At 36.7% G+C, this 17,208-nt stretch overlaps 1 pseudogene across 1 annotated transcript; it reads left to right on the plus strand.

The window, feature by feature from the left end:
- The first annotated feature begins 3,482 nt into the window (after window positions 1-3,482).
- LOC307143644 (coiled-coil domain-containing protein 63-like) lies at window positions 3,483-16,349 on the plus strand (annotated as a pseudogene). Its single transcript has 14 exons — window positions 3,483-3,546; window positions 3,633-3,741; window positions 4,024-4,189; window positions 4,270-4,389; window positions 6,579-6,692; window positions 6,785-6,852; window positions 10,185-10,360; window positions 12,090-12,218; window positions 12,299-12,381; window positions 12,932-13,094; window positions 13,245-13,408; window positions 15,871-15,956; window positions 16,059-16,149; window positions 16,244-16,349. The product of its transcript is annotated as a coiled-coil domain-containing protein 63-like (transcript).
- The last annotated feature ends 859 nt before the right edge of the window (window positions 16,350-17,208 follow it).

Below are 17,208 nucleotides of genomic sequence, written 5' to 3' on the forward strand. Positions count from 1 at the left end.
CACGCTTCCTCAAAACTTGCGACATCTGTGGCATTGTGCTGTGTGATTAAACTGCATATTTTAGAGTGGCCTTTTAGTGTGGCCAGCCTAAAGCCCAATTTAAACTTCTGCGAGTGTACGCCGCAGCTACGTACACTGTAAAAAAAAGAGTTGAGAAAACTTAAAAGTTTAAGGCAACCAGCTGCAGAACATTTTTTCAAACTTTTTTCATGTTAAATAGTTGAATAAACTTTAAAAGCTGAATTTGTCATACAAAACATAAGTTGGATTTTTTACAGTGTAGTTTTTAAAAATATTATTATAAGTATTTATAATTATTAGTATTTATATTATATAGTATAGTGCAGGGCTCGACATTAACGCTTGTCCGGGACAAGTGGATTTTTTGAAGGGGCAAGCGAAAGAGAATTTTACTTGCCCTACCGGACAAGTAGCCTGATTAAAACGTCAATAACAAAAAACAATAACTAGGGAATCACCAAAATGCAAGAATGATTCTGCATTCATTTAGTGTAAGTGGCGATCGATAGTGGATAATAATATATAATGTATAGCCTAATGAATTGACAGTAACAATTTTGCTCTGTTGACGCTCGCGCAGCCTTTCGAGGAGAAATCACAACAAATGAGAGCCTCATCTAAGCAACATCATACGAGCAAGAGTGCTGTTTTCCTGAAAACCATCACGACTGAAATGTGACACTGATTTCATATGACAGTTCCATAAAAAATTAATGAACATTAAGTCACTTACGTGTTAGATGCAATATTGACCGTTTTTGTTCTAATTTCAGCAGCGAAAATAGTTCCAAACAAAGATCACAGCAGAACCATAACGCACCTCACAGCAACAGCGTGTTACTGAATGATTCAGTGTTTAGAATGAATCGGTTGAATCAAAGATTCAATGACGCATTCATAGGCCCTGTCCCAAATGGCACCCTAAACCCTTGCCGTCTTCCTCTGAGTCCACACTCTGAATGACGTAACGCCGCTTTGACTGCCGGGAAGAAGTCCGCTGCGTAACCTGCAGAAGTGTGCATCGAGGGCGCATATCGACCTCAAGGGAGGGACTCGCGAGCACCCTCCTGAGACCTAAAATGACAAATGGGACACCCTGCGGTCTCATGGACTTAACAGACACGCGCACGCGCCGGCCATTGTAAGTCCACAAGACCGAAAGTGCACAGGAAGTGTGCCATTTGAGACAGGGCCACAGCCTAATTCTTGAACGAATCAGCTGTGTGAATGAATCGACTCGATGACTCGCTCATTCAGATGGTCTTCTGCCGCCACCTACTGCCAATTTAGTTTCATGTTTAAACATTCTTTCCAACTTTTCTTATTTTTATATTCAAAAAAATATTTAAAACAATCGCATAACATTATTTAATGCAATTTTTCTGTGTAAATGATTTAATTTGATTGGTAACAGCCCTATAGTGTCTTAATTCTAATTGAATGTATTGATCAATTTTAAGAATATAAAAAGCATAGCCTATTTAATAAGATTGGGGGAAAAATGGCCTTTATAAAAGGTAAAAATATCACAAATATGCATATTTAAATATGTCAACGCTGACTGAACATAGGTGAGAATATTGCTTCAGAATAAATTATATTTACAGCACAAAAAAAAGTGAATAACAGATCCGAAGGACAAGCACGTTAACAGGCTTATTGTCGAGTCCTGTAGTGTTTATACTATAATATTCTAAGTTTGAGTGATTTTGTCATTTTTATTATATATTTTTTTCTGTTTAACTTTAATTTATTTTTATTTCAATTTTAGTCAACTTAGTATGTTTAGTATGTTCACATTATCAGAAACACTGCATACATTTGAAAATTAACAAAATATTTTGAATTAAAATAACATTTGGCCCGTGGAAATTATTTAAAAAAATATCTGCGTAGTATTTTATAGAGAATGGGAAAATGAAGGGACGTTTTTTTTTTAATTGACCAAATTAAAGGGATAGTTCACCCCAAAATGAAAATTAGCCCATAATTTACTCACCCCCAAGTCATCCTAGGTGAATATGACATTCTTCTTTCCGACGAATAAAATCTGAGTTATATTACAAAAGTCCCGGCTAATCCAAGCATTAGAATTTGATTCATAGTTGCTCTGTTTTTGAAGTCCATTAAAAGTGCATCTGTCCGTCAAATAACTGCTCCACGCGGCTCTGGGGTGTTAATAAAGGCCTTCTGAAGCGAATTGACGCGTTTGTGTAAGAAAAATATCCATATTTATAACTTTATCAAGTAAACTTTCGTTACTCTGTGTGTTAGCTCGGCGGCTGATATGACACTTGTTACACTGCAGCGTTTCTGCAAAATAAAAACCGAGGGTAAGATATGACAATCGACAGGCCTCACACGTCCCGGTTCCTCTGTTAAAATAGCAATTGCTCACAATTTATAAATAGTTGGAAACATTTGGGATATTGTAAGTACTCAATTGAACAAAATATATAACACTGGCCTAGTGGTTTTTGGATATTTTACAGATTTTTGTTTTTTTTTACATAGTGCACCTTTAAGGCTGCCGGCTGTGTACGGACGTTCGTGTCGCTATTTTGTATTGAAGTCAAAGGAAGTCTAGTTTCTCCTTAAAAAGGGGCGGTGACGAAATTTAAAATAAAAACACAAAATAAAAAGACCGTTTATTTTCCTTAGATACAGTTGCTAACAAATTTGTCTAAGAGGAAGACATATGAAATAAACCACCCGAAGAGTGATAAAGGTACTATTTTTTAGTCATGTTAATGTTATCAGAAACATTTTATGGTCTCTGTAGGACAATATATAGTAAACAAATGCTGTGATACTACCATGTTATTGGGAACGTAAATTATTGATATGTTACTCGAATATGTACATTCTGGAGCGTTAACGTTACTTCAAAGTACTCCAAAAAGTACTGTGTACAAGCCCAAAAGCAAAACAATACCATCGTAATTTCAGTTAGTGAACCCTACACAGCAGTATAAATAGTGTATAACTTTATACACTGATGTGTTGTATTAGAAACGATGCATTTTCATGTGTGAACCTCAGACGTCACCGTCGAATGTTTACCGTCTTCTTATTCGTTGTCCTCTGCTTTATATTTGTTCAGTTATTCATCCATATAAACTCTTCAATAGCCCCCCCCCCCCCCCCCCCCTTCATATTTCCATATTTAATTTCTTAAAAGTCATCTGGATTTATGTAACTTATTTGACGAATCGACTGCTACTCGCCCCATAGAGGCAGTGCGCATGTCCGGATTAGGACCATCGCGTTTCTGGGCAAAAATAAATAATTTTACAATCTCAATTAATCAAATGTTTAATGTACCATACTTGATGATAAATGTTTTACTTGTACTTTTAATGTAATATATACACCATATTTTATATTCACTTAATGTTTTGTCTTTATTATTTATAATTCAAAGCTTTGTTTTGTGAGTTATCATCATCATTATCCTCATCATGCCTCGTCGATGTCGTCGTGGAAGAAAAGCAAACAGAGACCGCAAAGACCTTGGTGTAGTTGGTATGCAAATTAAACATTGTTACTGATAAATAAGAATTATTATCATGCAAATGAATGTTCTTATACAACCAACTGTCTGTGTCCAGCTGAGACAGAGATGGAAACACTGGACAGACTGAAGAGACAATATCTCAAGTTGTTGAGGGAACTGCATGCCTACAGAATCAAGAGAGAGGCAGCACTTCGCAGACAGGAGTCAGTCCCACCATCAATGCCATAAAACGCTTTCAGACATTTTTTTGCTTTGTTTATTAAGTCTATTGGGTTAACTGACAATGATAAAACTGATAATATATCAATAAAGTAAATATATTTATTCTAAAAATGCATTTAGGGTTAGGATTTGTCAGTAGTAAAGTCCTCATGATGTTTTGCACAGCAATGTTGCATTATGCACATGTATTGCATTGTGTCTTGTACGGAATGTGTGTGTTTGAGCATATTTCGCTTGTTGTGTGTGTGTGTGTTTGTCAGCAGGCAGGAGATTTCTGTGCTGCGTGAGGAACAGGAGGAGTTGTTGCGTGGGCTTGGTCGCCAGTTGCATGACGACACTGAGAGTATCCAAACTCTGCTAGAGCAACGAAACACGTTGGATGCTCAACTAGAGAATGAGAGACAGACCCAAAAACAGCTGGGTCAGGAGGTACATATGTGCCTAATTTCTTTGTCACATAACACAATGTTGGTGCTACGGATGTGCATTTGCATGCATTCTGTTTACAGATCATAAATATGGAGAAAAAGCTGATGGAAGCCAGAAGAGGAGAGGCTTCCCAGAGTCAGATGTCTCAGGCCCGCCACACTCAGAAGGCCACACGCAGGACGCAGGACACACTGGAACGGGTAAAAAGGGATTCAAACATTTCACAGCATGCAGTTTTACTGACCACATAATTGTCCATCAGGGCCTGGCGCTCCCCCTGGCAGTGGCAGGTCGCAGCGCCACTTGCGGTGGCATCGGCAGCTTCCACGGAGTACTTCGCATGCGCGCAAAACACACAAACATTTGTATTTAATGTAACGCTTTAGTTAATAAATAGTTGCTTGTATATTACTATATTAGCTGTTTATTAGTACTCATATTCTACCATATTCTACATCTTACCCTATACCTAAACAGTAATTAGAAGTTTGAGGCAAAAGTCAATAGTTAATAGTGAGAATTAGACCGAAAACTAAAGTGATACACATACATACACACATACATACATTTTATATATATGTATGTACGTACGCACGCATGCATATGCATATATATATATATATATACACACACACACTACCGTTCAAAAGTTTGGGGTCAGTAAGATTTTTTAATCTTTTAAAAGAAGTATCTTCTGCTCACCAAGTCTGCATTTATTTGATTAAAAATACAAACAAAAACAGTAATATTGTGAAATATTATTCCAATTTAGAACAGCTGTTATCTATGTCAATATACAGTAAAGTGTAATTTATTCCTGTGATCAAAGCTGACTTTTCAGCATCATTACTTCAGTCTTCTGTGTCACCTGATCCTTCAGAAATCAATCTAGTATGCTGATTTGATGCTCAAGAAACATTCATTATTATTATCAATGTTGAAAACAGTTATGTAATTTTTTTTTTTCAAAATTCTTTAATGAATAGAAAGTTCAAAAGAACAGCATTGATAGAATAGAATATAGAATATTTTCTAACATTATAATTGTCTTTACTGTAACTTTTGATCAGTTTAACTCATTGATGAATAAAAGTTTTGATTAATTGTATTTCTATCCCCCAAAAATAAAAATTCTAATTCTTATTGACCCCAAACTTTTGAACGGTAGTGTTTAATGTTACAAAAGATTTAGATTTCAGACAAATGCTGTTCTTTTGGACTTTCTATTCATCATAGCATCATGAAATAAAAATGTAAATTGACATTGATAATAATAATGAATGTTTCTTGAGCATCAAATCATCATATTAGACTGATTTCTGAAGGATCATGTGACACTGAAGACTGAAGTAATTCAGCTATGATCTCAGGAATAAATTACACTTTACTGTATATTGGATAACAGCTGTTTTAAATTGGAATAATATTTCACAATATTACTGTTTTTGTTTGTATTTTTAATCAAATAAATGCAGTCTTGGTGAGCGGAAGATACTTCTTTTAAAACATTAAAAAAATCTTACTGACCCCAAACTTTTTTGAATGGTTATATATATATATATATACATATACTTTAGCATAATTCTAGAGTTAAAATAATATTTTTAATAAAGAAACTTTTATTCCTCTGTGATCCCATATTTGCCCATTTTCATTTTTGTAGCTGTTACAAAAATTCCAGCCTATACTTCATTTAACTTTCCAATTTCCATTCATCACTTTATTCACTTGCATGCATTAAAGTAAAATAACCTGCCAAAATTTACATAACCTCAAAGCCGCAAGGATCATAATTTAAGATGAATACATTTCTGATGTTTGTGTGTTGTACGGCTTCTGCCATCAGTCGTTGCCCGCCTTCAGTCAAGGCCAGGGACGCAGAGTCTCAGGATGAGAAAATAATCGATTTAAAAAACTCAAGTATTAAAAAATGTGAAATTAAAAATTTTAGTCACAATAGTTTTCATAAAGTAACTTTGTCCAACAGCGACACCCGCGATCACATTATTGCTACACACAGTCATAGATCTTAATCAAGGTAGACGCCATATGGAATTTAACACGGATGAAAATGAGGCAGCGCAAATTAGCATCCGGTTTGAGACCTGCGTTTTTGGGTGGTAAATAATGACTAGTGCTGACCTTAGTAAATCACCTTGTATGTTTTGTTTAAATACTCTCCTCCCATAAATATTGCATCTGAAAGGGAAACTCCTACAAATGCATATGCAATAAGGTCAGCCGCAAAAACAACTGTCCATGCCTTTTCTGCGCTAATATATCACTGCGTGTCTTTAGTAAATCCTGGCAGTAGTTAGTAGTCTTGGTGCAAGCTGTTAGTAAATCTGACCCCTAGCGTGTGCATGAACATTATTTTTTTCCCCTGCAGGCTGTTATTCGCTTTGACGAACAGATGACGAAGAACAGCCAGCTTAGAGAAAAGATCGAGACACTCCGCATGCAGCGCGCCCGATTCCAGCAGCTGTATGGCAAACTGGATAAGGTTGGGCATTCGGGGCAGCTCAGGAGTATATAATGAGTTTCAGGGATGCAGTGATTGAACACATTTAAAACAAGTGCTTGTCTTTCTTTCAGGTATTGCAAGATGTTCGTAAGGATATTGGTAAAGTTTTCTACATGTCAACCAAAGCTTTAAATGCCGGGTGAGAGAGATACTTTGAGATATCAAGTTAATTCGCTAATATACAGAGTTCTCAAAATCATGAAGACCCTGAAAAGGAATAAAATCTGATAAAGTCAGGGAAATTCCTATAATAAATTAATATATATTTTTTTTGTAGGTCAGTGCTAATATCAAGTCAAGTCAACTTTATTTATATAGCGCTTTTAACAAGGCAGATTGTTTCAAAGCAGCTTCACAGTGTTAAACAGGAAAATAATGCAACATCATTTTATTCAGCCGTATAGCCGTTCCGGAGAAAACGGTGATGTCATCAGTTTATTTCAATTATCATACAGTGGCAATGTGGGCTTTAGATCAGTAATTTAGTTTATATGGTTTATTTAGTTTAATAATTAGATTTATTTGGATTTTTAGTTGAAAAATGTAGTGTCCCCAACTGAGCAAGCCAAGCCAGAGGCAACAGTGGCAAGGAAACCAAAACCCCATCAGGAGCCTAATGGAGAAAAATAAACCTTGGGAGAAACCAGGCTCAGTCGGGGTGCCAGTTCTCCTCTGGCCAATTAACAAGCAGCGTATAATTATTATTCTGACAACTTTACAGGTCAGAGGTCATAATAGATCGCAATATTCGAAAGATCGGAGGCAACTCGCCGGAGACGGGTTTATTGAGGATGTGTCGATTAAACAATTATTAAATAGGAATAATCGAAAAATCTGAGTTATCATGCCGGAGATGGGTTTATTGAGGATGCCGTATTGATGAAACAATTATTAAAGTGCAATATTCGAAAGATCGGAGGCATCACGCCGGAGACTGGTTTATTGAGGATGCCATGTCGATGAGGCAATTTTAGGGGGAGTCTAATTGACACGGTCTCTGCAGACACTTCAGAGATGCGTTGGTCTTGTGTGGGCTCAGGTCCACCATCTGATCTGGATACGGCCCGGATCCGCTGACTGCAGTAAACCTCGGGATAAACAGAGAGACTAACATTAGCGTAGATGCCATTCTTCTCATGATGTAACGAGTACATCAGGTGTAATGGGAAGTGTTCCCGGTTCCAGCTGACCTAGTTAAAGGGTTAGTTCACCCAAAAATGAAAATTCTGTCATTAATTACTTACCCTCATGTCGTTCGACACCCGTAAGACCTCCGTTCATCTTCGGAACAGAAATGAAGATATTTTAGTTGAAAGCTGATGGCTCTGAAAGGCCTCCATTGGCACAATGGCACGGTTCACTCTCAAGACCCTTAAAAGGTACTAAAGACGTTGTTACAAAGTCCATCTCACTACAGTGGTTCTACAATAACTTTATGGAGTGAAGAGAATAGTTTTTGTGCGCAAAAAAAACCCTAAATAACGACTTATATAGTGATGACGGCAAAAAAAAAAAAAAACACGGCATCATGAAGCTTCGAAGCGTTATGAATCAGTGAGTCGATTCAGCAGTTTGGATCGCCAAATTTCAGCAGTTTGGTGGTTTGACACGCGATCCGAATCATGACTCGACTCACTGATTCATAACGCTTCGAAGCTTCATGATGCCGTGTTTTGAAATCGTCATCACTAAATAAGTCGTTATTTAGGGTTTTTTTGCGCACAAAAACTATTCTCGTCACTCCATAAAGTTATTGTAGAACCACTGTAGTGAGATGGACTTTGTAACGACGTCTTTAGTACCTTTAAAGGGTCTTGAGAGTGTAAAGTGCATTGTGCCAATGGAGGCCTTTCAGAGCCATCAGATTTCAACTAAAATATCTTCATTTCTGTTCTGAAGATGAACGGAGGTCTGACGGGTGTCGAACGACATAAGGGTAAGTAATTAATGACAGAATTTTCATTTTTGAGTGAACTAACCCTTTAATGCAGCCTAACAATCATTTAATTGAAAAAGTGTTTTATGTGTATGCCACAGTAAAGAGATGTGTTTTTAGTCTAGATTTAAACTGACTAAACAATGTTTCTGCTTCCCCAACAATGTTAGGAAGACTGTTCCAGAGTTCAGGTGCTAAATAGGAAAAGGATCGACCGCCTGTAGTTGATTTGGATATTCTAGGTATTATCAACTGGCCAGAATTTTGAGACCGCAGTAGACGTGATGGAGTATAATATGTTAAGAGCTCGCTCAAGTACTGGGGAGCTAAACCATTTAGTGCTTTGGAAGTAATAAGCAAGATTTTAAAATGTATGCGATGTTTAATAGGGAGCCAGTGCAGTGTTGACAGAACTGGGCTAATATGGTCATACTTCCTGGTTCTCGACTAGCTGGAGTTTGTTTATTAAGCGAGCAGGGCAACCTGCTCGCAAAGGGTAATATATATCATTAGCTGATTTTTGATTGTTAAAACATCTGTTAATGATATTTTGGACAACATGACATTTAACTTCCATGCAATGTTATTTTACTATTGCTTATGTGCTATTATAGTTTTTATTAATGCTTTAAATTCATATTTTCTTTCAGTTAGTTGCCAAGGAGACATTTCTAATTATTTCAGCTTTAAAAATGTTTTTAATAGTTTTTGTTTTTGTTTTTAATCAACGATAATAACCCTGCTTACAATGTAAACATAAAGTCCTCAATGAAATATTATTGATTAATGTTATTCTCTCCCTTCCACGCAGTCTTGATTAAATCGCACATCTAGCATCACCAATCTGAAATGCAAAAGGTTTCCCATCCATTTTTAAAGGGTTAGTTCCCCCAAAAACGAAAATAATTTAATTTATTCCTCACCCTCATGCCGTTCCACAATGTGCCAAAAAAACTAAATAACGGCTTGTATAGTCATGGCCGATTTCAAAACACCGCTTCATGAAGCTGCGGAGCGTTATAAATCGGTGTCGAATCATGATTCGGATCGCGTGTCAAACCGCCAAACTGCTGAAGTCAAGCAGTGTTTTGTTTTCGTTATTTAACTTTATAGGCGCACCAAAAATATTCTCGTCGCTTTATATTATTAATATTGAAGCACTGTACTCACATGAAGTGATTTAAATATGTGTTTAGTACATTAATGGATCTTGAGAGAGGAAATGCATTTGCTGGCTATGCAGGCCTCACTGAGCCGTCGGATTTCAACACAAATATCTTCATCTGTGTTCCGAAGATGAACAAAGGTCTTACGGGTGTGGAACGACATGAGGGTGAGGAATAAATGACATTATTTTCATCTTTGGGTGAACTAACCCTTTAACTTAGAAAAATTTCACACCTCACTTTTAATAGAGCGTTATCATTTTGCATGGTATTTTTTGTACAAAAAAAAATTTGTATGGATATATTGCTCCACCCTAATAAGTGTTTTGGACTTTTGTAGCCGTTTCTCATTATATGTGTGTATTTAAGAGAGGAGACTCGGACTAAAATTACCATGATGAAGGAGAAGGCGGAAAAGGATTTTGCACAGTACTCAGCTGAGATGAGGGAGCTGCAGAGAGTCACCGCTCTTGAGGAGTTCATGACCACCGAGAATGAAAAGAGATCCGCCATGGATTTTGGACAGGAAATGAGACGCAGACAAGGTCAGAGAGCAGTAATTGTAACCAATAATTGCTGTTGGTTAAATTGTGTGCACTGCTGTTCAGAAGTTTGGGATCAGTAAGATCAAAAATAAATACAAAGTTCTGTCGTGAAACTCTAGATGGCGCAGGCTGGTCCTTGACTCTACTTGCAATCACATCATTCTCTATAGGGCACAGCTGATTGGTTCCTGCTGTATCAGTAGCCAATGAGCTCGCTGCTCACACTTTAACCGGTATCGGTACCGGTACCCAACGGTACCTTTTTTCGGTACTTTTGGGATGTTTACATAAATAACTGTAAAGAACCTGTAAGTCATTTATAAAAGTGTTATTGACATTATGACAGAGCTGGTCTCTGTCTGCCGTTGTCTGTGATGTTTGATTACTGTAATATTTACTAGTAAATATTAGGCTACTAGCTACTTAATTTAATTCATAAAAACAACCATATTATTATTTTTTCTTTTTAATTAAATTTCTATGAAAAGAATTCCCACAAATTATGCGTTATGTATTTTCTGGTAATCAAATGAAGACATAAGACATTAATTAAATGTATCTTTTAATTTAATTAAACTTTTTTTGTCAAACAAAGTGCTGCTCAACTGAGCTTTATATGGTTAAAATTAAAACATGAAGAAAAATTGTAATTTATAAAAAAAACTTAAAAAAATTAAATTTGGATAATTTATTATTATTACATTAGTGTTAGTATTATTATTACATTGAGACGTATCTAAATTCTACTGTACAACAGTAATTTATTGGTCAATTAGCCAAACTTTTATTTTGACGGGTTACCATGATTTTGACTCTCTGTGTGTTTATGATATGATGACGGTAGTTTTTCTCAAATAAAACGGTAAAATGCTCATAAAGTGACTCTCAGTGGCTCTGGAGATGACGTTTGTGCGTTCATGTCCTCATTTGAGAGGCAGAGATGGAAACATGCGACCGTCAAGCGCAATTCTGAGTGAGAGTGTGTGTGAGGTAAACCCACAGACTGTAAACCGCGCATCTACGCATTCGTTCGCACAGAGACACGCATGATTCGTATTTAAATAGTCTTTTTGCGGTTTAATATTCACAGACACTAGTACCAGGTACCGAAATTTGGTACCGATTGATTTAATGTGAATCGGTACTCTGTAGTACTGACATAATTCGGTCGGTGCCCTTAAAAGTACCGAGTTCGGTACCCAACCCTATGCTCAACCTTCAAATACTTGGTCAGCATCAGAACCCCTCCACCTTCCCCAGCTCCACCTGTGTAGATCTGCTATGGCTAATTAATGTATACGGTATTGTACGGCAACAGCATGTCTTACTTGCTCACAGCTGCGTGTCGTGTATATATTGACAGTAGCAAGTCCCGTGCTTGCTCTGTAACCCTGACTGCTTTATTTCCGGGATGATGCATGGTGAAAATTGTATTTTAATACAATATAGTGCAATATAGGAACTGAGGCTTGTAGTAATATTCATTGGGTAGACTATTCAAATCAATGTATGCAGCTAAACACAGATGTTAATGTTTACTATTTCCTCCATAAATATATATTTTTGTGTTTGGTTTTAAGGCATCTTTGCTAATTAAAAATGTTAATTACACTTTAAAAAGTCTTACTGACCTGACTGAACTTTGGTATATTTTAACAGACTGATTGATTGATTCATTGATTACAAATCCAACTATTTTATGGCTGTTAACAATGTGTGCTGATGGCAGAGATGAAGGAGCAGAGGAGGGCAGAAGCCCGAGAGGAGACGTCTGACACTCTGGAGGAGGTTTTCCAGCAGATTATAAGATTGACTGGAGAAGATAATTTGGAGAAGTTGGTTACAAAATTAATTGAGGGTGAGCTTTGTGAGTTCTGTCTTGTGCTAACAAGTAATTGCAATGTGTTATGCTATAACTCTTTATGTTTTTTTTAACAGACGAGGATAAGAACTTTACTCTTTTCAAATTTGTGAAGGAACAGACCATAGAAGCAGAGAAACTAAGAGAGCAAATCCATACGGTCAGTGTGTGAATCACAGAACGAATAAAATAAAGACCCCAAACATACATTTTTTTGTAAGTTGGCATGAAAATTTAATATAAATACATGATGAGGAAGGACAGTTTGGCCCCCTCCACTTTTTGTAAGATAATGATTTGAGTTTCATACGGTTTATTTGTTTATTTGCATCGCAAAAAAAGTAGTTTTGTAAAATGACTTTTATTTTAGTATTTATTTGTATTATATAGTAGTGTTTATACTATAATATTCTAAGTTGGAGAGATTTTGTCATTTTTATTATATATTTTTTCTGTTTAGCTTTTAATTTATTTTTATTTCAATTTTAGTTATAATAATTTTAGTACTTATTTTATTTCAGTTAGTTGTTTTAACATTTTTGATTTCAGCTTATTTCACTTAACGAAAACTATTTTAATAATTTTAATAAGAACAACACTGAAAGCAAAAAGCCTGGGCTAAATGAACAACATGCGTAGTGTTATTCATATTCACATTTTAATACAGACACAACAGCAGAAAAACTTTTTTTGTGTTGATGTTGTTCCAGGTTAGAGAAGAGATGCAGCAGTTGCACATGGAAGGTGTCCAAAAGGAACGGGAAAATCAGGTGGCATTAAAAGGGGTGATGGATCATCTTGCTGTGACACAAACTCAACAGTATGAAGCCCAGGCCGATGACATCAGCAAGATCCTTGATCAGATGAAAACATGTACTAGTAAAATCACCCGAACATGCATTAACATGCCCACATGGATAAACCCTAGAAGAATCAGGAGGATAACATCGTCACATGTCATCTTAGAAGAAGAATGATACTTTACGTTTTTATACACAAAAGCATATGTTGATGTCATTCTAGGCCTAGACCGTGTGTTCAATAAGATTGACCGTGACCAAACACTGGTGCAAGACATGCTGGGCTCTTCCTCTGGGATCAAGAACAGTAACATCATGACATACCTCAGCCTGCTGGAGCTGAAGACCAGTGAAATGCTCACCGTTCAAACCGTCATTCAATCTAAGGTACAGAAAAGATGGCACACAAGAAGGTACCAACCGGTTATTTCATAGGCTGTGTCTGAAATCGTTCCCCTACACCCTTAAATAGGGCACTATTTGAGGCGACAGCCATTTGTAGTGGTGTCCGAAACCATAGTGGACGTTATTGTGTGCACTCATTCAATCCCTCAATGATGAGTGTACAATTAATATATGCCCATGGCTAGAGAATATCCATAATGCACTGTCAGAGTCATGTGCCAGATGAATCCCCACGTCTGACCACAACATGGCGCCCGCAGCTGAATCACCCACCCATCCATTTTCCAAACCTCTGTTCCAATGTGGGCACAGCGTAACGTCATACAGCTATAAATTCTGTTGCAAATGATTATTACGTTGTTTAATTAAGGTTTATACATGACAGAGTTCAAGATTAATCTTTTCATCTTACTACTGGAGCTGCCAGTTTGCTACGTTAACTAACTCACCCGTTTTCATCCACTCCTTCAAGTGAACTATATTAGTGGACTAATGTAGGGACTAGTGAATGAGGGTATAGGGGGCGATTTTGGACACAGCCATAGTGTAATGGTGATGATACACAGGGCAACTTTTTGAGCTATGTTACTAGGCAATGTCAACGGGCAACCAGGTAAGACACAGGGCCCATGACCGATCTAAAGTTTCCAGATAGAAATTTGTTGCCCATTCCCAATGGGAAAGTGGCCAAGCAACATTGGTCAAAAAAGTTGCCCCATGTATCATCACCTTTAAAGCAATTGTGTGTTGCTTAAACAACATTAAACAAGCAATTTGATTACCAAAAAATCAACTTGTTCCTCAGTTTGTAAAAATCGGGGGAACACTTTAGAATACTATTCCATCATTAATGAATAACTACACATGAACAAGTGAGTAATGCAGTATTAAAACTCTAGTTGCTACTATTGACTAACAAGAAACTCTGATTAAGGAATTAGTAAGTAAAAGTGCTCAGTCGAATGTGGTAGTTCACTATTAGCTAATCAATAACTACTATTTTTGAACTACTAAGAGCTATATACAGGTTCATAATTCATGTGAATGATGCATATTGTATAATTATTTCTAAAGCGAAGGTCTTAGTAAGCCACTAGTAATGACTCAAGTGTTACTACATCCTTCAGAACGACCTACTAATTATTATTTGGATCAGTATTCTAAAGTGAAAAGCATGATAACGCTCTAGTAATGACTGAAGTCATTGTAAAGATTTGATGTTTCTGTAAGGTTTTGGATGGTAACAATGGCTCAAGTGTTACTATATACTTCTATAGAAATTACTAGTTATTTGGATCGGAATTCTAAAGTGAATACCATGATAACCCACTAGGAATTACTTAAGTGTTACTATCCAAAACCTTACAAAAACCTCAAAAGCTTACAATGATTTCAGTCATTACTACAGAATACAGATGTTTTTCACTTTAGAATACTGATCCAAATAATTAGTCATTCCTTTAGAAGGATGTAGTAACATTTGAGTCATTACTAGTCCTTTACTTTAGAGTTAATTAAATATTATTTATGTCAATTATGAACCTGTATATAGCTCTTAGTAGTCCTCTGGGAGGTGTGAAATAAATAGTAGTTATTGTTGATTAACTAATAGTGAACTACCACATTCGACTGAGCACTATTACTTGCTTACTTAATTCCTTAATCTGAGTTTCATGTTAGTTAATAGTAGTTACTAGAGTCTTAACAACAGGTTATTCATTGGTTCCTGTGTAGTAATTCATTAATGATGGAACAGTAGCCTATTCTAAAGTGTTACCAAATAGTGTAAAATACTCTAAAGGGCATCCGTTGTACTCTTAACTTGTATTATTATCAGTCATTATTGGTGCTTAATTATTAATACTGGTTCTTCTTATTATCATCAGTAATCGTTTTTGATAAATAATGGTAGAAGCCCTGATACATTGTTTTCAGGATTCTTTGTTGAATAGAAGGATCATTGAATATTGAATCTTTTCTAACATTATAAATGTTTTTACTGTCACTTTTGATCAATTTAATGCATCCTTGCTGAATAGAAGCATTAATTTCTTCTCTTTAAAAAAATAAAAATTAAATCTTACTCAGGCCCAAACCTTTGAATGGTAGTATCATGGTTTTGTTATGAACTTCTTTTGTTCCTTGAACAGACTGTGATCATATTTACCGTAAATGCTAAACACAGCTGTACTTTAAACATAATCTTACATTTTGTAATACCACAGTGTCCACAAAAATATTAAGCAACAAAACTTTGATAACGATCAGAAATGTTTCTTGAGCATCAAATCCTCATGTTAGAAGGATTTCTGAAGGATCATGTGACACTGAAGACTGGAGTAATGATGCTGAAAATTCACAGAAATGAAAAAATATATCAAATAAATGCAGTCTGATGAGTATATTACTTTGTTGACCAATAGTGCAACTAATGTAAATAACAGGGCCTGGAAGAGGTCCCTCAGTTCCTGCCGGTTCAGAAACCAGACGAGCAGAGAGACGAAGCGATCGTTCAGCCCTCCATTACCAGGTGAGAGCAGCTCATGTTGAGCCATATAGGCACAGTCTATGGAGATAAAACAAATTTACACATAATATGTGGCAAAAATGACTCTTATTTTGTACGATTCAGGCATGATTTTAAGGCAGAGGACTCTTCTCTCATAAATGAGGCGGATCGACCTTTGACCCACAAAGAAATCCATCAGCACATGATGAGCAGTGTAAGGCACACAGAATCGCTCTTTCCCATTCTGATTCATTCATGAACTAATGTTGCATTACAGTTATTGGGTGTTTGTTGGTTATCTGTCGCAGGTTGTGGGTAAAGACGAGTCTCTGCGTACAGGAGGAGGCAAATATGTGAAAAACCCCTAAGAGCAGCACCATGTCTAGCAGCAGACAGCGTTCGCTGGAGTCTTAAAGGATTAGTTCACTTTTAAATGAACTTTTGCTGATAATTTACTCACCCCCATGTCATCCAAGATGTCTTTCTTTCTGCAGTCGAAAAGAAATTAAGGTTTTGGATGAAAACAGTCCAGGGTTGTTCTCCATATAATGGACTTCAATGGGCTCCAAACGGTTCAAGGTCCAAATGACAGTTTCAGTGCAGCTTCAAAGGGCTTTAAACGATACCAGACGATGAATAAGGGTCTTATCTAGCAAAACCATCAGCTTCTGTGAGAAACCTAGCAGTATTTATGCTTTTGATTTACCTCTTAACAGACGAACTCGATCGTCTCTGAGTTCCGCGATAACTTCCGGAGAGTGAGGTCAAATTAGATCGTGGTCATAGATGTATACGTAGATGCCTCTTTAGCGACTGCACGGATCAGTAGAATGAGGCATCTACTATCGATATATCTATAACCACGATCTAATTTGACCTCACTCTCCGGAAGTTATGGCTGAGCTCGATCGAGTTTGCCTGTTAAGAGGTAAAATAATAGCATAAATACTGCTCGGTTTCTCGCAGAAACTGATGATTTGGCTAGATAAGACCCTTATTCATCGTCTGGTATCGTTTAAAGCCCTTTGAAGCTGCACTGAAACTGTCATTTGGACCGTTTGGAGCCCATTGAAGTCCATTATATGGAGAACAACCCTGGACTGTTTTCATCCAAAACCTTAATTTCTTTTCGACTGCAGAAAGAAAGACATGGACATCTTGGATGACATGGGGGTGAGTAAATTATCAGCAAAAGTTTATTTAAAAGTGAACTAATCCTTTAACACACACACACACGCACGCACGCACACACACACACACACACACACACACA

This window comes from Gobio gobio (genome assembly GCF_949357685.1).
Source record: "Gobio gobio genome assembly, chromosome: 19".
Taxonomy (NCBI): domain Eukaryota; kingdom Metazoa; phylum Chordata; class Actinopteri; order Cypriniformes; family Gobionidae; genus Gobio; species Gobio gobio.